At 38.2% G+C, this 22,637-nt stretch overlaps 1 non-coding gene and 1 pseudogene across 1 annotated transcript; one reads left to right on the top strand and one right to left on the bottom strand.

The window, feature by feature from the left end:
- Positions 1–3,215: 3,215 nt before the first annotated feature.
- On the bottom strand, positions 3,216–4,254 carry LOC100338653 (L-lactate dehydrogenase A chain pseudogene; annotated as a pseudogene).
- Positions 4,255–19,028: 14,774 nt separating this feature from the next.
- Positions 19,029–19,135, top strand: LOC127492524 (U6 spliceosomal RNA). Its single transcript, XR_007922039.1, has one exon. It is a non-coding gene; the product is annotated as a U6 spliceosomal RNA (small nuclear RNA).
- Positions 19,136–22,637: the final 3,502 nt, after the last annotated feature.

Here is a 22,637-nt window from a genome sequence, read left to right on the forward strand (position 1 = left end):
CTGGTCACATTTTCCAATCACCAAGAAGAGGTTTCTAAACTTCATTTCTAACCATTCCAAATAGAAATATTATAGGCAGAAATGCAACATTGCATTGTATAGTACAATCACAATGACTCTAAGAGTACAATATTTGAGATTTCAACATATCATTCTCTCCTTTCTTCTCTATATTTACCATGTATATGATTTCCTTCTTTTGATCATTTCACTGCTCATTAACATTTCCATCAAAATATAGGCCAAAGCAGGTAGCAGATAAATAACAAACACATTTAATGTTGTGTATTATTAGCAACTTCTTTTGAAAGTTAAGATATAGAAAAGGTTGAAACCAGAGGCTAATAGAACTTCGGAGTTATTCATCATTTTCATTTGTTGGTGCCTTTTTACTACTCAGTGAGCTGAGCATGGATAATTGAGAGTCTGCCATCAAATAAGGGTCCTTGAAATTACAGTTTTAAATATAAATGATTGTAAAGTCAAATCATACACACACTACTAACTTGTAGTTATAACAGATGGACTCAAAGATATTTTTATTTATTCAGGAACATGCCATTTCCTTCTAGTCAGCCACCATCTATTTAGTTGCTAAGCTATTGGGGATATGAAGACATACAAAATAGAAAAAAAATAGTATCTTGCCTCCAAGGATATGAAAAAGAAACAAAGGAGACAGAGAGGGAGAGGGAGGGAGGGAGCAAGTGGAGAGGCAGAGGAGAGAGAGAAAGACTATTCCTGTTATGCATATTCCAGAATTAAAAATAATCTTAACTTGGTACAAATGATGTGCTTCTTACACGATTCATGTATTAAATAAAAGTAGGTTTTCAAAGGAATAAAATAAACTACTTAAATATTATTGAGAATTATTGATATTCTAAACATCTCTAACTCTACTTAGAAACTTCTGGAGTCTTATTTATTTAGCGTTATTAAGGTTTACATGAGCTCTCCTTTCACTCCACCCGCCCTCCCTCTCACATTCCTCTCTCCCTGTGGGTGATGATGTGTTATGTATGTGACTGGTTATTTCCACAGAGACTGTATCCTTCGGATAACCCCATCTGCTTCTTTGGGGGCTATTCCAGATGGGTACCAGTCAATTATCATATGAAAGCATTGAAGTATAGACTTCATTTTTTAAATCAGAACATCAAGGCTATCTTTATTGATATTACTTTTGATTGAATATCTCAGTTATATGCTCAAAGATCATGAGACAATCATAGCTGTGTCATTTTTCTTTGCTTAATCACACTACTATTTTGGAAATTCTGAGGGTCCACATAAGCATATGGCTTGAGTCAGGGAAGTCTGGTCTCTGGATGTTGTGACAAAGAACTGGAACCTTCGACCATGCATTCTAAGTAGGAAAACAAAAAAACCCCAGTGGGCTTGAGGGTGGTCAGCCGGCCCTCAGATCCTGAGTGCTGAGGGTTGATTATGTATGAGATGCCTCTGCTGTTTCCTGCAAGGGAAATTTGCTGCTTTACTGGCTTGTGCTTTGGTGCTCCTTCCTGTTCCTGCATCTGTGACAAACATGCCCGTAGGTGTTGTATCTCCTGGATCAAGGCTCCCTTTAGTGCTATTCTGAATCATTTCTGGGGTCTTTTACTTTCATGATCCCAACTGTTGGGATTTAAAACTGCTATTTGGAACCTCAGATTGCATTCTCCACATCTCTATGTCTTAAGTACTTTTCACTACATTGGAACTGGAAATTGCTTTAAAATTTAAACAGAACTTTATAGGAATTTCCAACCATCCGTTTTTACCTTTGCTTTCATAAAAATTTTAGCCAACATTTTCTTGTGCTGTTGTCTACAAGAATAAAATAATAGTCCATTAAAGGATCTCTGTCTTTTGAAAAATAGGTTTCATGCTGATGAAAAACACCATATATCATCATAGTAATTGCTGATACTCTTCAATTTGTACTTCAGACTGCAATAGAGAGGCTGAGCTACATTCTCTACAGAGGGGAGTACAGCTGTGAGGAAGACCTTCTTTCAGTCAAATGCTAGAGGAGCAACATCTTTATTGTAATTGTGGGGAACCCTTATGGAGTATCCATTGGCCTAAAACATTCTTATACATTAACACTTGCAATGTCGTAACAGAAAAATGGAAGAAAGCCTTACTTATTTAATGAAGACAGATACGGAAGATTGACTTCTTCTTGTAATGTACAGTTCTCTTCCTGAGCTCCCTCCTTGTGCTATTTATTTTTCTGAATATTCTTCAGTAAGACTGCCAGTTCTTGGAGACATGAGGCTATGGATACCACATTCATTTACTTTCTTAGTTGTCTTTTCTTTTACCAAATAGTAAGACCAGATTTTATTGAGCTTTACATTGCTGTTAAACATTGTACATGTTAATTACATGAACATCAAACAAGATGCTTGATTTAGGACACGCCTTTTAATTTATCTATCTTTGTTTCCATATTGCTAGGTCTGGGACAAAAAATAGGTCCTTCTTCATAGCTTATAGGACTCAAGTGGTAGACACTATGTGTAAAACACAGAATTTAATGCAGGTAAATAAGGAAACGCTTAATTTACAAGAAGCCCTACAAAATAATTATTGTTTTCATCCAATATGTCTCATTTCCAGATGCAAAAATTAAAGCTTAGAGAAGGTACTTTGCTGACTCAGTCTCACGCCAGGAAGTTTGTAGGGTTACTTTTTTTTATTCACTGTTCATGGTTTATTTGGTGATTTGGTTGGTATGATACATGGATAACTGGTTGCATTGTTTATATATGGATCTGTCTTTTTATATTATATGGCAGTGTACACTGCTCATACAGAAAATACACAAAATAAGATCCTTTTGAACAGTTATGCACAAGACATGCAATACTGGATCCCATGTTGTGACTGGAAAAAAAAGTTGGACTAAGCACATTTGGTGAAGGAACCAGAGTTACACAGCACACAGTAAACACATGTCCAGTTGGAAGGGCAACTGGAGCATGTGCAACATTGGCAGTGGCACCTCAGAGGTGGTGAACTATCTTACACTAACCAGCTCAGGATGACACAAAATAAGAGTCACCAGCACCTAGATGTAGCTGTAGGATTTGTAAACCATTGTACTTCTAATTTTAAGAAACATGGGTTTTCCCATCCCAAGCCATCATAATATCACAGCTTTAATCATGGATCAGATTAAAAAGAACCCTGCTGTGGCCTAGACATTGTTAGAAGACCTCAAAACGGCAGCTGTTTTTGGATTCCCAGAGTGTACCTGCACTCTTCTTCAAATGAGCGTCTTCATCAGGAGCCAGAGTCACCTTCACAACAGCTGAGATCCCATTTCTGCCCCAAGACACAAGGAACACTAAGGAAGACATCCTCCTTTACAGCCCCTTCCTCATGGTGGAAATTGGATGCACCCTCCTGAAAGTCTTCAATATGCTTTCTGCCAGGTTTGCCACACACAGTCCAATTGCCCAGGAGGTAGAGCCTTTCAGCTTGATCACCTCGTAAGCACTGTGTACCACCTGTTTGTGAGCATTTTCCACTGTTCCTTGTCTGCATCAGTGCCTAACTCCGGGTGCAGTCTTCAGGGAGACACCAGCAACATTCACTCCATTCCATCCAGCACACTTGAATCTCCATGGTCGCCAAGGATCCAGCCATGACAGCTTAATGGGAGAACTCCCAGCCTTTCCCCCATCAGGTAATGGAATTGGGCTGAATCCAGATTGCAACCACTTCCATTCACACACTTTTGGGGAAAGCCACTTATCTTCGAGGCCACATAGGCCAGGATGTCCACTGGATTGGAAACAACAAGCAACTTGCAGTTGGGGCTATGTTTGACAACATTAGGAACGATGAAATTAAAGTTGTTCATGTTAAGCTGGACCAAATTCAGACTTTCTTCTTCTTGCTGACGTGCCCACCTGTGGTGTCACCAGCTTGGAGTTGGCAGTCACACCGTAGTCCTCACCAGAGACAATTTTGGAGTTCTAAGGAAAAGGCTGCCTTGTTGGAGAGCCATCATCTCCCCCTTCAGTTGATCTTCCATGACATCAACAAGAGCAAGTTCATCCGCCAGTCCTTCATTCAGATATTGGTGATACAGGCCATGCCCACAGCACCAACCCCCACAATAATGATTTTATTTTTGGGAACCTGTTCTTTATTCAGAAAGTTGTGAATCAGCTGATCGTGGAGAGCTGCCGTTTTGGACCTGGAACCAAAAGTATTCGTGTGTGAATGCCTGGCGGGCATAGTGGTCGCATGGTAATGGGATCCGGGCTAGGCGGCACCAGCTCCAGCACTCCAATAGGATTATTTTCCAATCCTACGTTTGTTTGCCCCAAACTAGACCACTGTTCCCACTGAGATCCTCTCTCTTATTTCCTGAGCAGCTGCTATATGGAAGCACTAGCCACACCCTAGGGAATTAGGATGAGTCCAAGTTGAGAGGCAGCCAAAATGGCTCAAATGCTAGCCATGTCACTGATAGTGGGAACTTCTTAATTAATCTGAATTTCAATTTCTTCATGTACTAAAACAATGCAGATAGTAATAGCTGTCTTCTAGCATTGCTATTGGTTTTTATATCCCATGAGAAAAAATATATTATGTGAAGTTCTGAAAAGGTGGAACAAATTAAATAAAAATAAGTATTTGTCATCAACACAAAGCACTCTTTAGCTGAAGATGCAATGTGGCCAGAATGGACAGTTTCTGCCCGGGTGAAACCAGCTATGAACATGAAGTTAAACTGTTAGACTGGGCTATAAGAATAAAATTTTTATTAATGTCAAGAAGAAATACAGATTAACAAACCTATATAAAAAGGGCATTGTTGGCTCAATGATTGGGAAAACAAGGCTATAAATAGTAATTAGGTGTAGGGACATGAGGTTTTTATTAAGAATAAGAACAATAAACTAAAAATAATTTTATGTTTAAAATAATGTGTTGCTTTGTCCTTTTCTGCTGAGAAACTGAGTAACTGAAGGATGACCCGGAGAGGAGACTTTGCCCACTGGGAGTACCTTTTGAGCCATTCATTCTCTCTCAGAGATGCAGACTTAGAAACTTTTTAAGGACTTTCTAATAGTTTCATTTGGTTACAAATCTTTATGGTCCATGCATGGTAATTTCCATTTTACATCAGTATAGTACTTCAAGTTGTTCTTTCTGCTTACCTCATACTTACATAATAAAGCAAATTCCTTTATAAGGAGAAGTATTTTTCTTTGTGCTAAGACAGCTAGCTCAATTTTAAACTTCTAGAATGGATATAAGAATACTGAATTTTTAACAACAATATTAGTTAACTGTTTAATATTAATACTTACTAAACCAAAGTAAGTGCCAGAAATGTTTCAATAATTTTATTCTGAAAATTGAGCATGACTGTTGTCACTGAATTTCAACACATATAATTATGTTCTAGTAGGTCCATGAATTATATCTAGTCTATTCGCAAGTGAAATTATGGCATAAACTTGTAAGAAAGGAGCGATATTATTTGTCTCTTAAAATTTTAGCAAGCATAATTTAATCAGACTATGAAATAAAGTAACAAAAATTCTCCCTTGGTTTCTTTGCACATGAGTACAGTTTGAATAAAAGAGAATGTAAATGATTTATAGGGATTTATAACATCACTGACTGTATTTCAATAATGCCATAGTAACGAATTGACAACAGATAGATATTACCATACTTACTGGGCCATAGAACATTTGGTTGAGACATTTGATTTCTTTCATACACTACTGGGGAAACTTCCTTTTAACTTTTTCTTGATTTAATTTCTTTGTAAAAGTGATTTATAACATAGAAAATGATATTAAACATCAATGCAGAATATCATTACCAGAAAAAAATCACTGCTAAAATTTGGAGTAAGTTTAGGAAGTTCTTATGAGCTTTTGAATACATTGTGATGACATTGTGCATACATTCCCCATGATTTATAAAATTTGTACTTGTGATTATGCCACATCTTTTGTTCTTAACATTATTCTTTAATCCTTTCTCCTTTATTTGGTCTATTAATTTATTTTCTTAAAATATTATTCTATTTCAACAGAATTACTTTATATTTACTATATCTTTGTAGGTTTCTTAATTTGAACTTCCAATGTATTTATTTTCAATAAATCTCATTATTTTTAAATAAATGCATACTTAACTGCCTTAATATGAGGCTTTAATTGCATTTGAGATAATTCTACTATCTGACACTGTGGTTCACTGGATGTGTCAGACAGCTGGTACCTCGTGGGGTTTTTCTGTGAAAGCGTTTCCTATGAGACTGAAATTTGATTCAGTAGATGAAGTGAAAAAGGTTCATGCTCACCAGTGTAGGCTGACATCATCTCATCTATTCAGAGTCCAAACAGAACAAACAGGCAGAAGAGCCAAGTGCACATCTCCAGCTTCCTGGTTCTCCATTTTCCAGAAAGCAGATTGTGGTCCTTCCTGGCATCCACAATTCTGTGACAATTCCATGGCAATATTTGTTTTCTCAGAAGAGCACATCCCAGGAACCAGAAATTGGATTGTTTTCTTCTTTTAAAGATTTATTTATTTATTTGAAGGGTAGAGTTACAAAAAGGCAGAAGCAGAGAAAGAGAGAGCTTCCATCCACTGGTTCTCGCCCCAAATGGCTGCGATGACCAGAGCTGGGCCTATCTGAAGCAAGATCCAGGAGCTTCTTCTGGGTCTCCCACGCCAGTGCAGGGGACCAAGCATTTGGACCATCTTCCACTGCTTTCCCAGGCACATCAGCAGGGAGCTGAATTGGAAGTGGAGCAGCCAGGACATGAATGGGCACCCATATGGATGCCGGCACTGCAGGGGGCAGCCCGACCCACTACACCACAGTGCCAGACCCCCCATGGTAAATCTTAATAAATATTCTCTAATTTGTCTATATATCTCTATTACTTTAGTTTTCATGGAGAACTCTATCAAATACAAATAGTTTCCATTTGTTTAAATTTTTGAAGACTTCTTGATTTTTATTTCAAATTCAAATTAGCAACTGTATGAATATATATTCTGCATTATGACAATTTTCTGGAATTTAGAAAACTTCTGAGAGCTAATATTGCTACTTATTAAAGTATGCCAATTAGAAGTTATAGGTTTACATCAACTGTAAGGTTTTTTAAAATATATATTATCCATCCACTGAGAGTAGAGATACATATGTACCATTTAAATAGTAACAGTTTAAATGGAACACTGAATATTAACTTTTAAAATATTTAATTATTTTTATTTTATTTCAAAGGCAAAGAGATGGATGAGAGACAGAGAATTAGTATATTTCCCAAGTCAACTGATATAATCCCCATCACTTGGTATATTCCCCAAATGCTCTCAGAAGCCACGTCTGGTTTAGGCCAGAGCAAAGATGCAAGAACTCAGTCTGGGTCTCTGAGTGATGTTAGGAGCCCAAGTACTTGAGCCATCACTTGCTACCTCCTCGGACATGCATTAGCAGGAAGTTGATATAGGACACAGCTGTCTCAAGTAGCGTCTTCAGTGTTCTGCCAAATGCAGTTGCTTTGTCAGCAGTTTCCATCGTTTATGACAATATTTAAAATATCTACCGTAAGTATAAATCTGTGGACTTATTTTGTATATATATGAAGATTCAGCTTTGCATAGTTGATGGTCATTAAATGAATGAAAATCACCAAACTCAATAATAATACAACTATTAAACAAGAAATGCTTAATCATAACTGTCTTAGACAATTCAGGCTGCTATATCAAAGTACATTAAATTGGATGGCTTATAAAAAGAAATTTACTTCCTATAGTTAGGAAGGTTGGTAGATCCAAGATCAATGTGTCACTTTCTGGTTCTTGGAAGGACAGCATTGTGTTATGTTCTCAAGGACATTAATTTCATTCATGAAATCATCTCCTTCAACCCCTAATTACCTTCCTAAGGCTCCACAATTTTATATATATATGTTTTTTGACAGGCAGAGTTAGACAGTGAGAGAGAGAGAGATAGAGAGAAAGGTCTTCCTTCTGTTGGTTCACCCCCCAAATGGCTGCCACAGCCGGTGCGCTGTGCCAATCCGAAGCCAGGAGCCAGGTGCCTTCTTCTGGTCTCCCATGGAGGTGCAGGGCCCAAGGACTTGGGCCATCCTCCACTGTACTCCCGGGCCACAGCAGAGAGCTGCACTGGAAGAGGAGCAACCAGGACAGAATCCGGCGCCCCAACAGGGACTAGAACCCTGGGGTGCCGGCACCACAGGCGGAGGATTAGCCTAGTGAGCCATGGCGCTGGCCTACAATTATCTTTTAAGGAGGTAGGAGTTCAACATACGCATTTTGGAAAGACATTAAAAGTCTAATGTGAAAACTTGTGTGGAAAACGCAGTCTTTTCTGATTGTAGTTCTAAATATAGCAATTTTCGTGCCATTAAATTATATGTTTTCCTTACCCTTTATTCTTATCTTAGAGTATATATTTTTATATTACTGTATGTAGTGTTAATAAGCAACATAGAAGTACCATGAATTGTGCATTCAGTGAGAAAATATACTTTACATGTTTCATTTACAGGTGTGTCTGAACTTTCTGCCATATTATTTTTGTGTGATTAAACATTTAGCTTACGTATTTCATTAGTTCTTAACTTCTCTCATTTTTTCATAGATTACCTATTATTTGCTTACTACTTAGAAATTTCAAGATTGAATTTGTTAAGTTAGTCTATTCTTTCAAAATGTTTCCTCTACAGTATACATCATGTAGATTTTTTTGCAGTATGTATGATACATTTTTATACTTATTTTATTCTGTAAACAATTTATAGGACCTTGGATTTAAAGTTCAGTTTGAATAATCACTTTATCATTCATTGCTCAATTGTTTCTTTGCTTTACCATGGAATTTCTCTGTTTTCACTTTTACCCATTTTTTCCCACTGTATTTGATTATCTTTAAAAGGAATCATTGTTTTTAAGAATTCATTTTCTTAATATATCCCTTTGAACCTCCGAAAATAATTTGTTTTATTGCTTTCTCACACTGATTCAGAGAAGGGACATTTTTCTTGGATCCATTACCATTTCACTGATTGATTTTAGCAGATAATTTTCTATTTAGTTTTGAAATTTTTGTTGAATTTTTAATTAGACAATGTCTTCTAAATAAAAATATAAAATGGGGCTGGTATTATGGCATAACATGTTAAGCCAGCACTTGGTAAGCCAGCATCCCATATAGGCACCTGTTGGAGACCCTGCTGCCTCACTTGTAATCCAGCTCCCTGTTAATGAGCCTGGAAAAGCAGTGGAAGATGGCTCAAGTGCTTATGTCCCTGCACCCACATGGGAGACCTAGAAGAATCTCCAGGTTTCTAGCTTTGGTATGGGCAGCCATAGCTATTGTGAACCAGAAGATGGAACATTCTTTCTCTTTTTTTCTCTCTCTCTTTCTTTCTTTCTGTCTCCCTTTCTCTATCTCTCTGAAACTCTGCCTTTCAAATAAATAAGGATAAATCTTTAATAATGTAAAGTGATTTTTAAATATCTTTAAGATAAAGGAATAGAATATTAAAGTGGGATTAAGCACCTAAGAGAAATCATTCGTTAGAAGCCCATGAAGCTACAGAACTGTTAGAATCAGCATAAGGAGTACTGGAGAGACATATCCACACAGAAACCTGAAGAAAACAGTCAGCCTTTAGAGAACAGTATACTGTCCAAATGATCACATATATTTGAATTATCTTGAATCCAAAGTAGATTGTATATTAATTAGTGTAAAACTAGTAAAATAATCTTCCCCTCAATTTCAACATTGTAATGTCCTTAAATTTGATATTTTGGACATAAAAATACCCAAAGCTGATGTTTTCATAGGCTGATATTTTTTCTATGTAGCCAGGGAACAACACTGCCTCTTTCCATATGTGCTTCCATTTTGTCTAAAAACTTGGAGACTTCTATCTGAAGCTAACAGACATGCGACGAGATAGTTAAGGAGACACAGCTGTTTCTTACTCCCAAATCTGAAAGTAGTGTGCATCATATGAAAACTACTCCGATGCATACATGATTATGAAACATAATTCCTGGGCTCGACTCTTAGAAACAATAGTCACTGTGAAAAGGAGAATATACTTTTGTATTTGACAGTTTGGTTATGCTGCTCCAGGGCCCCTAAAATAGAGAAAAAGAAACTTTGTTAGTAGATGTTCCTTTTTCATTTTTAGAAATGCATTTATTTATAATTTATTTGAAAGGAAGAGGGACAGAGTGATGTCGCTCCCCCTCTTCGTGGAGGAACGACACAGGACCCTGCGCTGTTCTTTCTGTCTGCTCGGCCTTCCCCGGGTTTGCTGCTGGTTCTTCCCGGGTTGGCTACTATCCCTTCCACCTCCGTGGAAGGGCAGTTCCCCCTGGCCACATTCCCCACTTCCGCAGGGGAGCGGCACACCGCCGGCCGGCTTTCTTCGGGGGCTGCACGGGTTCCCTTAGATGTTCCCCATAGATGTTCCTGGTGCATGCCGTCTCTCTCCTCCTTTATAGTCCTCCTCCGCCAATCCCAACTCGGCTGCCCACACGCCGAGTACGCTGCTCTCCTCCAATCAGGAGCAAGTCCTACAGTTAATTGGTTGAACTGGAGGCAGCTGTGCGGAAGCTGTTTACTTCTCTCCCAGCGCCATATTGTGGGAGAGCAGATGCATAGAATAAGCCTTAATTCCAGTAACAGTCTAGTCCGAGCTGCTCCCCACAGAGTGATACAGTGACAAAGGCAGAGACAGAGATTTTCCATGTTCTGGCTTACTGCCCAGATGCCTTGCAGTATCCAAGACTGGGTCAAGCTGAAGCTAGGAGGTTGGAACTCAATCCAGTTCTCATATGTGTGTGGCAGGGATCAAGTAATTGGTCTTCACCTGCTATCTTGCCAGAGTTTGCAGGAGCAGGAGGCTGGAGTTGGAAGTGGAGCTGGGACTCACACAGGCACAATGTTCCCTTTTTATTAGACATGCTGTTAAATAGGTGACTTGGATCTTACCCTGCCTCACCAGATAACAAGAGTGAAGAGGTGAAAGCACTTTGTATTCTAAGGATTCATTGTCTTTGGTGCTGCTTGTGAAAACTCATTCTTTTGGCTAGTCTGAAATGCAATTCTACAAATTATGAATTACTGATAATAAAACAAAGTTAAACAAGAGAGCAAGCCAAGTTTAACGTCAAGGAAAACTGCTGATAGAAACTGAAATTGGGTTTCTTGTACCATGATAGGTGACTAGGTAGGTGTTGAAACCTGGGAAGAACTTTTTCAGGGACTGTGTGATTACAGACAGGAAGGCTGCCATGAAAATATGATTATTGTTCTATTTTCCTTTGGGGAATCAGCCTTTTTATTAAGGTTATTGACAAGAGTTTCTGTAAACTCTGCAGATATAGAGGTTTTTTTTTTTGGTGTTTTCTGTTTTTGCTTTATTAAAATTTATTTCTGGAAGATTAAATAAGAACTTCCTAGCAAAAAAACTGCAGATGAAAAAGTAAGCTTTAAAATATCATTTGGTATTTTTACATATATTTTTAGTCAAACCTGTTTTTAACAAAAACATGTAGCACAAATACACAAAAAATTTGTTGTCTAATTACATTTTTGTCATAATTCTCTAGAACACAAAAGTATTTCCACACTTAATATAGTGTGAAATGTTTTTTGGAAACGTTTTATAATGGCTAACATTCCCAGAATTATCTTACAAGACCAAATTTGCTTTTCTAAGGGACCCACCACCCAGTATGAAGAGTCATTCTCATCCCTTAGCTGTTCCGTAGCAATTTAAGAGTAATTTAAAATTTACGAAGTAATTATGAAGAAAAATTAAAACAGTGGCCTTCACATTATTCACTACATAAGTTAATTTTCAAAATAAAAACATATTTTTCATGCTAACCATTTCTCTGACATCATTTCCCATTATAAAATGCATATAAAATATTAATGCTAAAAGCTAAAGAAATGACAAAGGGAATTATTGAGAATTTAAAGCTAATTACCATGATTAATTTAGCTTCACTTCTAAGCAACATTATATGCGCCAAATGTGGGCACTATTAACATTCATATTTTGTCTTGTTTACAGCTGATATTTTGAGTATTGATGTCCTTGGTATCCTATGGTTCTGTGACTTATTTTCAAAGTAGTGCATTTTAGAGATGACTCTATCTAAACTCTGTCTTTCCTTCATGAAATACATTTTTATATCCTCAAATGTGTGCTATTACAGAGTAAAGAGAAAGCTGAGATGTTTTCTGGATAAACATTTTACATACATAAATATTTTAAGTAATACATTGAAGCATGGCTCTCACATTCTGAACAGTGGGATTCATCCAAAGGATGTGTGATGTAGTCACGTCATATATCATGGATGAGTAGTACAGCACATTCTAGTGCATTGCTACAGGCGTTGTGGAAAGTACAGTAAATTCAGCAAAAAGCATGAGTTCCAACTTTAATCACTTACGTGCTATTAAGGAACTACACCAAGCACTCCAGATTTCTTTAACTTTCAACCTCATATGATCAACTCACAGGTTTGCTTATTTGATAAAAAATATTCAGAAATCAAATTTAAATGTTTATATGGCATTTGTTTATGTATCATTTACAACTGTATATTGATATAAGAAAGTAACAAATTGTACAACTTATTAGCAATTCCTTATTGCACAAAACATCATTAGGATACCTGAATAAAAATTAAATACCCATCTCCAACCATGCCCCTTACTTTTCCTGAGATGAACAAATACTAAATTACTATAAATCAAATCCAGCAATTTTGTCATACCAGAATGCAGCAATTATGGGGAAGCTTTGTTATTGCACAATTTCATTTATATTAATGTGATCATTCCAACCACTTCTGTGTATAATTGAATGCTGACTAATGCATGTATCACATATTTCTTTTAAGACAATAGAGAATGAAAGAGTGTAAAGAACATTAACACCAAAACAAATTATTTATATTGATAAACTAGTACAATTAGAGTTCTCAAAATATTAATAAAATACATTAAAAACATTGAGCACACATTCTATGTCTGTGCCTTCTACATGCAATCACATTTAATCTTCACAGCAGTCTTATTGATTGATTATTAGTTTATATTCTGTTTGAAGAAAGATGTCCTGTGTTTAAAAGTTGACTAATAATAATCTTTAAGTCATGGACACTTTAAAATTCTTCCATGATTGAAATGGTTTTCTTATTTTTTTGATGTGCTTGCTATTTAGTTATTCATTAAAAAACACAATAATAATCCACAAATGTACTGCTACAAACAAGAAATAGGAAACTGAAATAATCTGCATATATCTACCCACTTCTCTTTCCCTCTCTTTTTTAAGATTTATTTATTTTATTTATTTATTTTAGAGGTAGAGTTACATAGAGAGGGAGAAGCACAAAGAAAGGTTTTTAATCTGCTGGTTCACTTCCCAAATGACTGCAAGGGTCGAATCTGGGCCAGTTGGAAGTGAGGAGCCAGGAGCTTCTTCCAGGTCTCCCACATCGGGGACTTAAGCCATCTTCTACTGCACCATGGAGGGTGCCACCACCCTCCCACTTGTCTCTTTAACCCCTGTCTACTCCCTTTTAGGTTTAATTATCCACCTGAATTTCATGTAAACCACTCACATTTTTTCATGAATAGAGCGACTGTTTTAAAATGTAACCCTGAAAGTGAAAACTATCCTAAAGTGATATTCAAATATTAAACCATAGAAGGTGAATTGATGAAAACCTCTTTCTACTTTTACAGAAAATCATAGGCAACTCAGTAATAAGCAACTACAAAGATTAATCTTGGCTGCCTGAAATGAATATGGAAAAATAGTTCAGGTTATTGCTATTGTGAAAAGTGTTGTTATAACTATTCTCCATGTACAATGTTGGATAAGTGTGAGGTTTACACTGATTATATCAATAAATGTGGAATTTGTGGTCATGTACTTGAATATTCAACTTTATGAAATCAAGACTAATGATTCCCCAAATGGTTACAATCATACTTTATATAATCAGTAATGGAAAAGAAACCAAGTAGTTACACATGCATTCTCTCACTTGATATTCAGATGTGAGTTTCTTGTTCATCAAACATATAAAAATGATAACTCAGTATGGTTTGGATTTGTATTTATAAAAATAATTTTATTTAAAATATTCATTTATTTTTTTGAAAGTCAGAGTTACACAGAGACAGACGAAGCTGCAGAGAAAGAGAGAGAGAGGGGTCTTCAATATGCTGGCTAACTCCCCAGTTGGCCACAACAGCCAGAGCTGTGCCGATCCAAAGCCAGGAGCCAGGAGGTTCTTCCAGGTCTCCCATGTGGGTGCAGGGGCCCAAGGTCTTGGACATCTTCTACTGTTTTCCCAGGCCATAGCTGAGAGCTGGATAGGAAGTAGAGCAGATGGGACTCGAACTGGTGCTCATATAGGATGCCGGCAGTGAAGGTGGTGGCTTTACACGCTATGCCACAGCTCCAGCCCCTATAAAAATGAATTTTTATGTTTCAGTTCTGTCACTGATATCTTTGTAGCTGTAATCTTTTGATTTTCTTTAAAGTGTCTTCCAATAAGTTTCTCTATCTTATATTCTAAAGTGTATTAGCTCTTTTTCTTCTTTTTTTACAAAAGACTTTTTATGTATTTGAGAGGCAGAGAGAGAGTGAGAGAGAGAGAGACTGATCTTCCATTAGCTAGTTCAATCCCCAAATGGCCACATGGTAGCTGAGGCTGGTCCACACTGAAGCCAGGAACCAGTCATTCAGTCTGGCTCTCCTGCATTGATGGCAGGGGCCCAAGTACTTGGGCCATCTTCCATTGCTTTCCCAGACACATTAACTAGGAGCTGAATCAGAACTAGGGCCGCTGGGGTTCAAACTGGCACTCTGATATGGGCTCTGGAGTTGCAGGTCGTGACTTAACTCAACTCATGACAAAGTCAGTTGCTTTTCTTTCTTTATAGTCAATAGCTTTTGTGTTTTGTTTGAAAATCCCTCCCTACTCTAAGGACTTAAAAATTATCTATCTTGCATTTGCTTTTGCAGCCTATAAATGTTTAATTTTAAAATATTTAACTTTTTAATACATTTGGAGTTTTTGTACATTATGTGAAATAGGTATTTGGTTATATTGTTTCTATAAATAATGATTTTATTTAATCTCTGACTACTGACTACATTGTCTATTTCTAAATGTACAATTATTGTTATACACTAAAATTCTGTAAGTTGGAACAGCTTCTTGACTTTGGATACTATTCAATTTTTCCATTTGTCTGACCCCATTCAGATAATACAGCTTTCACCCAAATAGCTCCTTAATGCACTTTAATGTCTGGTAGAGAATTACCCTCTCTCAGCTTAGCTTTTTCAGATGTGCTTTGGCTCTTCACTGCCTTTTGTCCTGCACTTCTTTTGAATTTATGGTGATATCTGCTACATTTTCCATATAAATAACCACATGTGCCTCCTTTCCAGTCCTATGTGCTCTGTTTTAATTTGTGTGTGTATGTGTGTGTATGTATGTGTTGTGATCTTTTAATTGAGAGAAAAAAAAAGACAAAAAGAGGAAGCTCCCATCCACTCACCCACTGTCCAGATGCCTGCACTGGACTGGGCAGGAGTGAAGCTGGAAACAGAAACATAGTTCAGGTCTCCCATATGTCTGGATAGAAACCCAACCAGCTCCACCACCACCTAGTGCCTCCCCAGGTCTGCATCAGCAGGAAGCTGGAACTGGGAGCCAGAGCTGAAGCTCAAACCCAGGTACTCTGATATGGGACACAGACAGGCTTTCCAACTGGAGTCAAACTATAGGTGAGATGTTCACCCCATTGTTAACATAATATGGCTTTTTTTTCTTTTCTTATGGAACTGACATAGACATTATTTCTAAGATGCAAAGGGACATATTTATTATTGTTGCTCCTGATTTTTAAGAGAATTCTTCAAGTATATCCTCAATTAGGCTGATAGTAGTTCAATAGACATATTCTTTATCTCAGTAAAGTCATGTTCTTCCATTATAATTTACTAATTAATAATATCATGATGGGTTTTTAGATTTTACTAAATGTTTTTTTTGCATTTATTGAAGGATAACAGTATTTTCTAATTTAATCTATTAATGGAATGAATTGGCAATTGCAAAATTTTATATATTTAATTCTTGAACACCTACCTTGGATAACATATATTTTATTTATTTATTTTTATTTGACAGAGTTAGACAGAGAGAGAGAAAGAGATAGAGAGAAAGGTCTTCCTTCCATTGGTTCATCCCCCAAATGGCTGCCACGGCCAGAGCTACGCTGATCCGAAGCCAGGAGCCAGGTTCTTCTTCCTGGTCTCCCATGTCGGTGCAGGCGCCTAAGCATCTGGGCCATCCTGCACTGCCTTCCCAAGCCACAGCAGGGAGCTAGACTGGAAGAGGAGCAACCAGGACTAGAACCTGGCGCCCATATGGGATGCCAGCACTGCAGGCGGAGGATTAACCTAGTGAGCCACAGCGCCGACCCAACAGATATTTTATTTTAAACAGATTTGAGTTTGATTTGGTAATTAATTTCACTTTATTTTTTATCTGTGCTCTTCTTTGTAGTGTGTTTGCCCTGTCTCTATATCATAGTTGCAGTGGACTTCTAGTGAGCCTTGTGAGGTCTTCCTTCTATTTATAATGTAAAGAGGAACTATTTATAAAACTGGATAGAACTAAGAATTTAGCCCGCTTCTCTATCAGTGTTAAATTCTGAAAATAGTTCTATTGTATTCAGTGGTTACAGGATTTTTCCTATTTTGTTGATATTCATTGTATCTAAATATTCCAAATTTCAGCACGATGTTACTGAGAGTTATAGTGACCTATTAAATCTGTAATTGTAGAGAGAGGCTCTAGAGGCTCAGCCATTGCTACTCTTCGAATTTCCCCCACAGTAGGAGACTTCAGGAGGATGCCCGAGCTCCTAAAAGGCTAGAAACTGGTATGATTGTGTAAGACTTCTATATGTTTCCAAGGCCAAAGAAAATGAATGCACATTCAATTATTTAGAAGTATATTACCTCACCAAAAGGTGATCTTTAAGTTGGAGCGAGGAGCAAAGCTGTGGATGATAGAAAAAGCCCTCAACCTGAACTTCACAGAAATCTGACTGATAGAAATATTTGTGAAGAAGTGGAAAAGAAAAAAATGAAAAAGTGGAAAAGAAAAAAAAAAGACTTGAATACTCCCTGGGATGAAAGAAGAAAGCAAGCCAGAGACACTGCTGCAGCCAGCTGCCTGCTGTGAACAGCCTTCTTACCACCATAAGGTAGGAAGAAATCACTGCATGCCCTGCCACTCTGAGTTTTTGGTCAGAGAGAATTCCACAGTCACACACTGACTTTTATTTTAGTCTGGAGATCTGACTGGGGTCTGAGCAACTGCTAGGCTTGTAACAGGGAAACTGCTTGCTTTTCTTTCCTCCCTAGGGTATGCTTCACACTGTATGTGAGCTGGGGGATTTGTCCAAGCTGCTGAGGGCTAACATCAGAAGCAGCCATTAAAAACAATCTGCCCACCCTGGGGGATCTGGGTAATGACCCCACTATAACCCTACAACACCAGGACTGTAATAATTTATTCTAAATTTCTCAGTGCCACTAGAATCTACCTGGTGGACACAGGGAAGAACCTACCTGCATTCCACTTCTCTGGATTCATATGTTCCATAGTAAAATCTCCCATATAATTTGTAGTCGTCCTGTAGGACTGGAACAGGGGTCATGTCACATACTTTGGTGTTAGGACTAAGACTGTTAGTTTTATAAGCCACAGTACCAGTTGGAGTCTCCTAGCAAGACCTAAGGAAGGGTCCATCTGTATCACATAGTTCTAGAGCCACAGCACTTGATGCCAAAAGCCCCAGCATCACTCAGGCTTGGCAGTAGGTCAATGGAGCAGCTTTGCTTGACTCCTTTAGTACCAATAACAAGACCCTGGCTATCACATTCACCAGAGAGACTGACATTGAACTTTCTGTGGGCTGAAGACACACACCCAAAGAAACCCTTTTTCATCTCAAAGCCATGCTTCTATCCCTACAACTGCAGCATGCTAGACCACTGTGTCACTTATAGACACAACTGACATTGATTAAGACAAAAGAAATCACTCAGAGACTACATTCCTGGGCTCACTTATATCCAAAGCCAAAGCAACAAGCCAAGTGATGCCCTGCATTCCAGCTAAACCACAAACTCTTTTCCAATAAAACCTATTCCCTAAAGAAGAAGGGACATGTACAACGAGGGGTGGGGGGCAGATGTCAATATAGGGACACAGGAGACATGAAGAAGCAAGATAGCTTGATGCTTCCAAAAGAACACAATAATCCTCCAGATTTACATTCTGAACTGAAGGAAATCTATGAAATGACAGATGTAGAATTTAAAGTAATGATTGGCAAGAGATACAATGAGATGCAAGAGAATACAAATAGATTAAAGAAATGAGGAAATAATGAGTGACATAAATGAAAATATTAATAAGGAGACAGGACTTATTAAGAAGAACCAACTAGAAATTTTGGAGATGAAATCTTCAATCAGTGAAATAAAAAATATGATTGAGAGCTTTATCAGAAGGATAGACCAAATGACAGAAAGTATTTCCTACAAATTTTGAAATAAAATCAGACAAATATCAGACAAAATTAAAGAGAAAAGAATTTAAAAGAATAAGAAATTTATATGAAATATGGGATATCATTAAATGACCAAATATTCTTATTATAGGTATTCCTGGAGTAGAAGAAAAGGAAAAAGTCTATGAGAACTTGCTAACTGAACTAGTAGTTGAAAATTTCCAAAGTCTTGAAAGAGATATGGACATCCAGATGTGAGAAACTCGAAGAATGCCAAACAGACTCAACCAAAAATGGTCTTCCCCATGGCTTATTATCATTAAATTGTCAAAAGTTAAAGACAGTGCTCGCTTCGGCAGCACATATACTAAAATTGGAACAATACAGAAAAGATTAGCATGGCCCCTGCACAAGGATGACAAGCAAATTCGTGAAGCGTTCCATATTAAAAAAAAAAAAAAAAGACAAAGAAGAATCCAAAACACAATAAGCGAAAGATGTCAAATTATATATATATAAAAAAATCAATTAAATTTACATCAGACTCTCAATGGAAACTCTACAGACCAGAAGACGGTGGGATGATATTTTTAAACTTTTAAAAGAAAAAATAATTCCAAGCATGACTATTATATCCAGTGAAGCTATTCTTTCAAAGTGAAGGGCAAATATATTTTTTCCAGATAAGCAATAACTTAGAGAATTCACCGCCACCAAACCATACTTACAAGAAATTTTGAAGTGTGTCCTGCATTAGAAGTAAACATGAAATACAAGTCACCACCAAATTCACTGCCACTGCAGTGAATCATTATCCAATCACCAAAATTGCATGTCTTAGTTCTTATCTATCTATACTAACCTTGAATATAAATGGATTAAATTCACCAAGCAAAAGACTTAGGTTGGCTCAATGGATTAAAAAAACAAGATCCCACTACAGGCTGCCCTCAAGAAACTCACTTTACAAACAAGGATACATACACACTGAAAGTAAAGTTATACTAGGGAAATGAAAACCAAAAGCAAGCAGTCATTACTATCCTGCTATCAGATAAAACAGACTTTTAATCAAAAACTCTAAGAAGAGGTGAATAAAGATATTATATTTTGATGAAAAGTTCTACTCAGCAAGAAGACATAACAATCATAAAAATATTTGCACCCCTCATGAAACCACCTAGATATATACAGCAAGCACGATTAGATCTGAAGGGAGAGATAGACTCCAATACAATAATAGTATGTGTTTTTAACATCCCTCTCTCATCAAAGGACAAATAATCCAGGCAGAAAATCAATAAAGATACATCAGAGTTGATACATGGATCTAACAGACATTTATAGGACATTTCACCCAATGGTTACTGAATACACATTCTTCTTATCAGCACATGGGATGTTTTCTAGGGTAGACCACATATGAGGACACAAAAGATGTCTCAGAAAACTTAAAAAGATTGAAATTTGTTGCTGCAGATTCATTCTGAGAGGAGAAGCATGGTGGGGGCAAGAGGTGTGGAGTCACCACACAGACCCCAGGAGTCCGGTGAAAGCAGGCCTGAGGCGAGTAGCCCTCAAACTCATTTATTTCAGTTGCTACAGCAGCTTAGATAGCCAAGGCAGCCAATCCAGTCAAGGGGCCGTCTAGGCCCTAACCAATCACACCCTATTGCCAGGCAGTTTCGGAAGCCATCTAATCACAGCCTGTTGTCAGTCAGGCTCCATTGTCATGTGGTTTCTGAAACCATCCAATCACAGCCTGTTGCCAGGCAGTTTCTGTTGCCAGCAGCTATCTTAGCATGGCCTTCTCATTCCACCACATTTCACCCTTTTCATTTATTTTTGTGTAATAGGTGGCATGATTCTTGGCCATACCATTGTTAACCCCATTTCCATGTGATCTCCGTATGCAGCTGTGCCTGTCTTAGGTTGTCCCCCAGGGGATCTTACCAGTCAATGACTAACTAGCACTCAAAATGGAAGACCACAGGAGTGCTTGCTCAGATGGGGGTAGAAATGAGGAATAATGGTAATCAGGAATGACATGACTGCACACAGGCTGTGGGTTGTTTGAGTGGGTGACCAGAGCTAGTGGGTATGAAACAATAGTGGATGTGGCTATGGGCACTTTCTCAGGGTAGGATGATAGGGCAGGTGCGTCTGCTAACAAGGCGGACTCTCAGTCATGTTCAGCTGGTTCTGGTTGACTGTCAGTTGCAGGCTTGATGTTTCTGGCTGGTACCCAAATGGGCTGTCCCACATTCTCTGGAAAGACACAAGCATATCCTCAGCCCTTGGTTAGCAGAAGCCTTTTTACAGGAGTTGGAATCCAGGGCCTGAATTCTGCGTCTGCTCCTACATTAACAGCAAACATGCAGGTGGGATGGGGTCTACCTGCTGCCCTGAGATCCTGGGGTGCCTGAGGACTGCCACAATATGGAGATTCTCACTGGGTGCGGATGGGATGACCTCGTGTGGGTTATTGTCTCGAGGTCATCTAAGTTCATCCCATGGATATTTGGGGGGTGGCAGACTAGGCATTGCCACGTTGTCTGCTGTTACGTCATTTTCACTGTCAGAGCTCTCTCTCCCTAAGTCATCAGCTGTTACCTGTGAGGTAGAGGCCTGGAGTGCAGGCTTTTATCACTCACAGATTCATTATGTTTGGTAATCTGTGTGTGCTTCTGAGAGGGGGGTATCCTTCCCATTTTTGAGTGCTTAAGAGCAGCACTCCACGCCAAGTCTAGCCAAAGGAAAGTCACCCACAGCATTGCTGCCATAACAAAGCAAATTCCTAGCACCTCAGCAGCTGATGACATTATGCAAGGGGTTCCATACGTTAGACGAACAGACAGTGGTGTATCAGATCATACATATGTCCTGTGCTTAGTGGGGGACTTTCTTGATTCGTTAGGTCAAGGCCATATGCCCACATGGTGTCTCGGAGTGTCATCTCTCTTGAGTGAGGGAAGATGACTTGTTTCTGAATTCTGGGATGATTAGTCCCTTATGTGAATTTGCCAGGCGAACTGAAAGTAAAAGGAGGAGCTGAGAAGCGGCGTATGCTTCTTGGCGGTGTGTGCCTAACCTGGAGTCACTTTGAGGACAACGACAAGGAAAGGGACATAGGAGGGGGTTCTGTGCTCACCCTCACAGAATCGAACAGCACACAAAACACCGAGGGGCCTACTTGCCACAAGGGGGGACCTCGCCAAGTACAGCACACTCTCTCTCTTTCAGCCACATTGGGCACCAGATGTTGCTGTGGATTTGTTCTGAGAGGAGGAGCGTGGTGGGGGCAAGAGGCACGGAGTCACCACACAGACCCCAGGAGCCGGGTGAAAGCAGGCCTGAGGCAAGCAGCCCACAGACTCGTTTATTTCATTTGCTACAGCAGCTTATATAGCCAAGGCAGTCTATGCCCTAACCAATCTGGGACTTGATGGCTTTACTACTGAATTCTACAAGATATTCAAAGAGGAAATAATTGCAATACTCTTGAAACTATTCCAAAATATTTAACAGGATAAAACTCTGCAAACTCTTTTTATGTGTCCAACAATACTTTGATACCAAAATCAAAGACATGATATGCAGAGAAACTACAAACCTATATCCTTAATGAACATAGATGCAAATATTCTCAATAAAACACTAGTGAATTGAATCAAAAATCACATCAAAAAGATAATACATCGTGATCAAGTGTGATTTATCCCAGAAACACAAGGGTGGCTCAACATTCATAAATCAATAAATGTCGTAAGTCACATCAATAGGATGAAGAACAAAAACCATATGATTATCTCAATGTATTCAGAGAAAGCATCTGATAAGATTCAACATCCCTTCATGATAAAAAAAAAAACTCTAGAAATTAAGAACAGAAAGAACATTCCTAAAAATTAAATGATATATATTACAAACCAATAGTCAGTGTCACCCTAAA

This window comes from Oryctolagus cuniculus, chromosome 10 (assembly GCF_051225735.1).
Source record: "Oryctolagus cuniculus isolate XC-2025 breed Fujian yellow rabbit chromosome 10, ASM5122573v1, whole genome shotgun sequence".
In the NCBI taxonomy this organism is placed as follows: Eukaryota; Metazoa; Chordata; class Mammalia; order Lagomorpha; family Leporidae; genus Oryctolagus; species Oryctolagus cuniculus.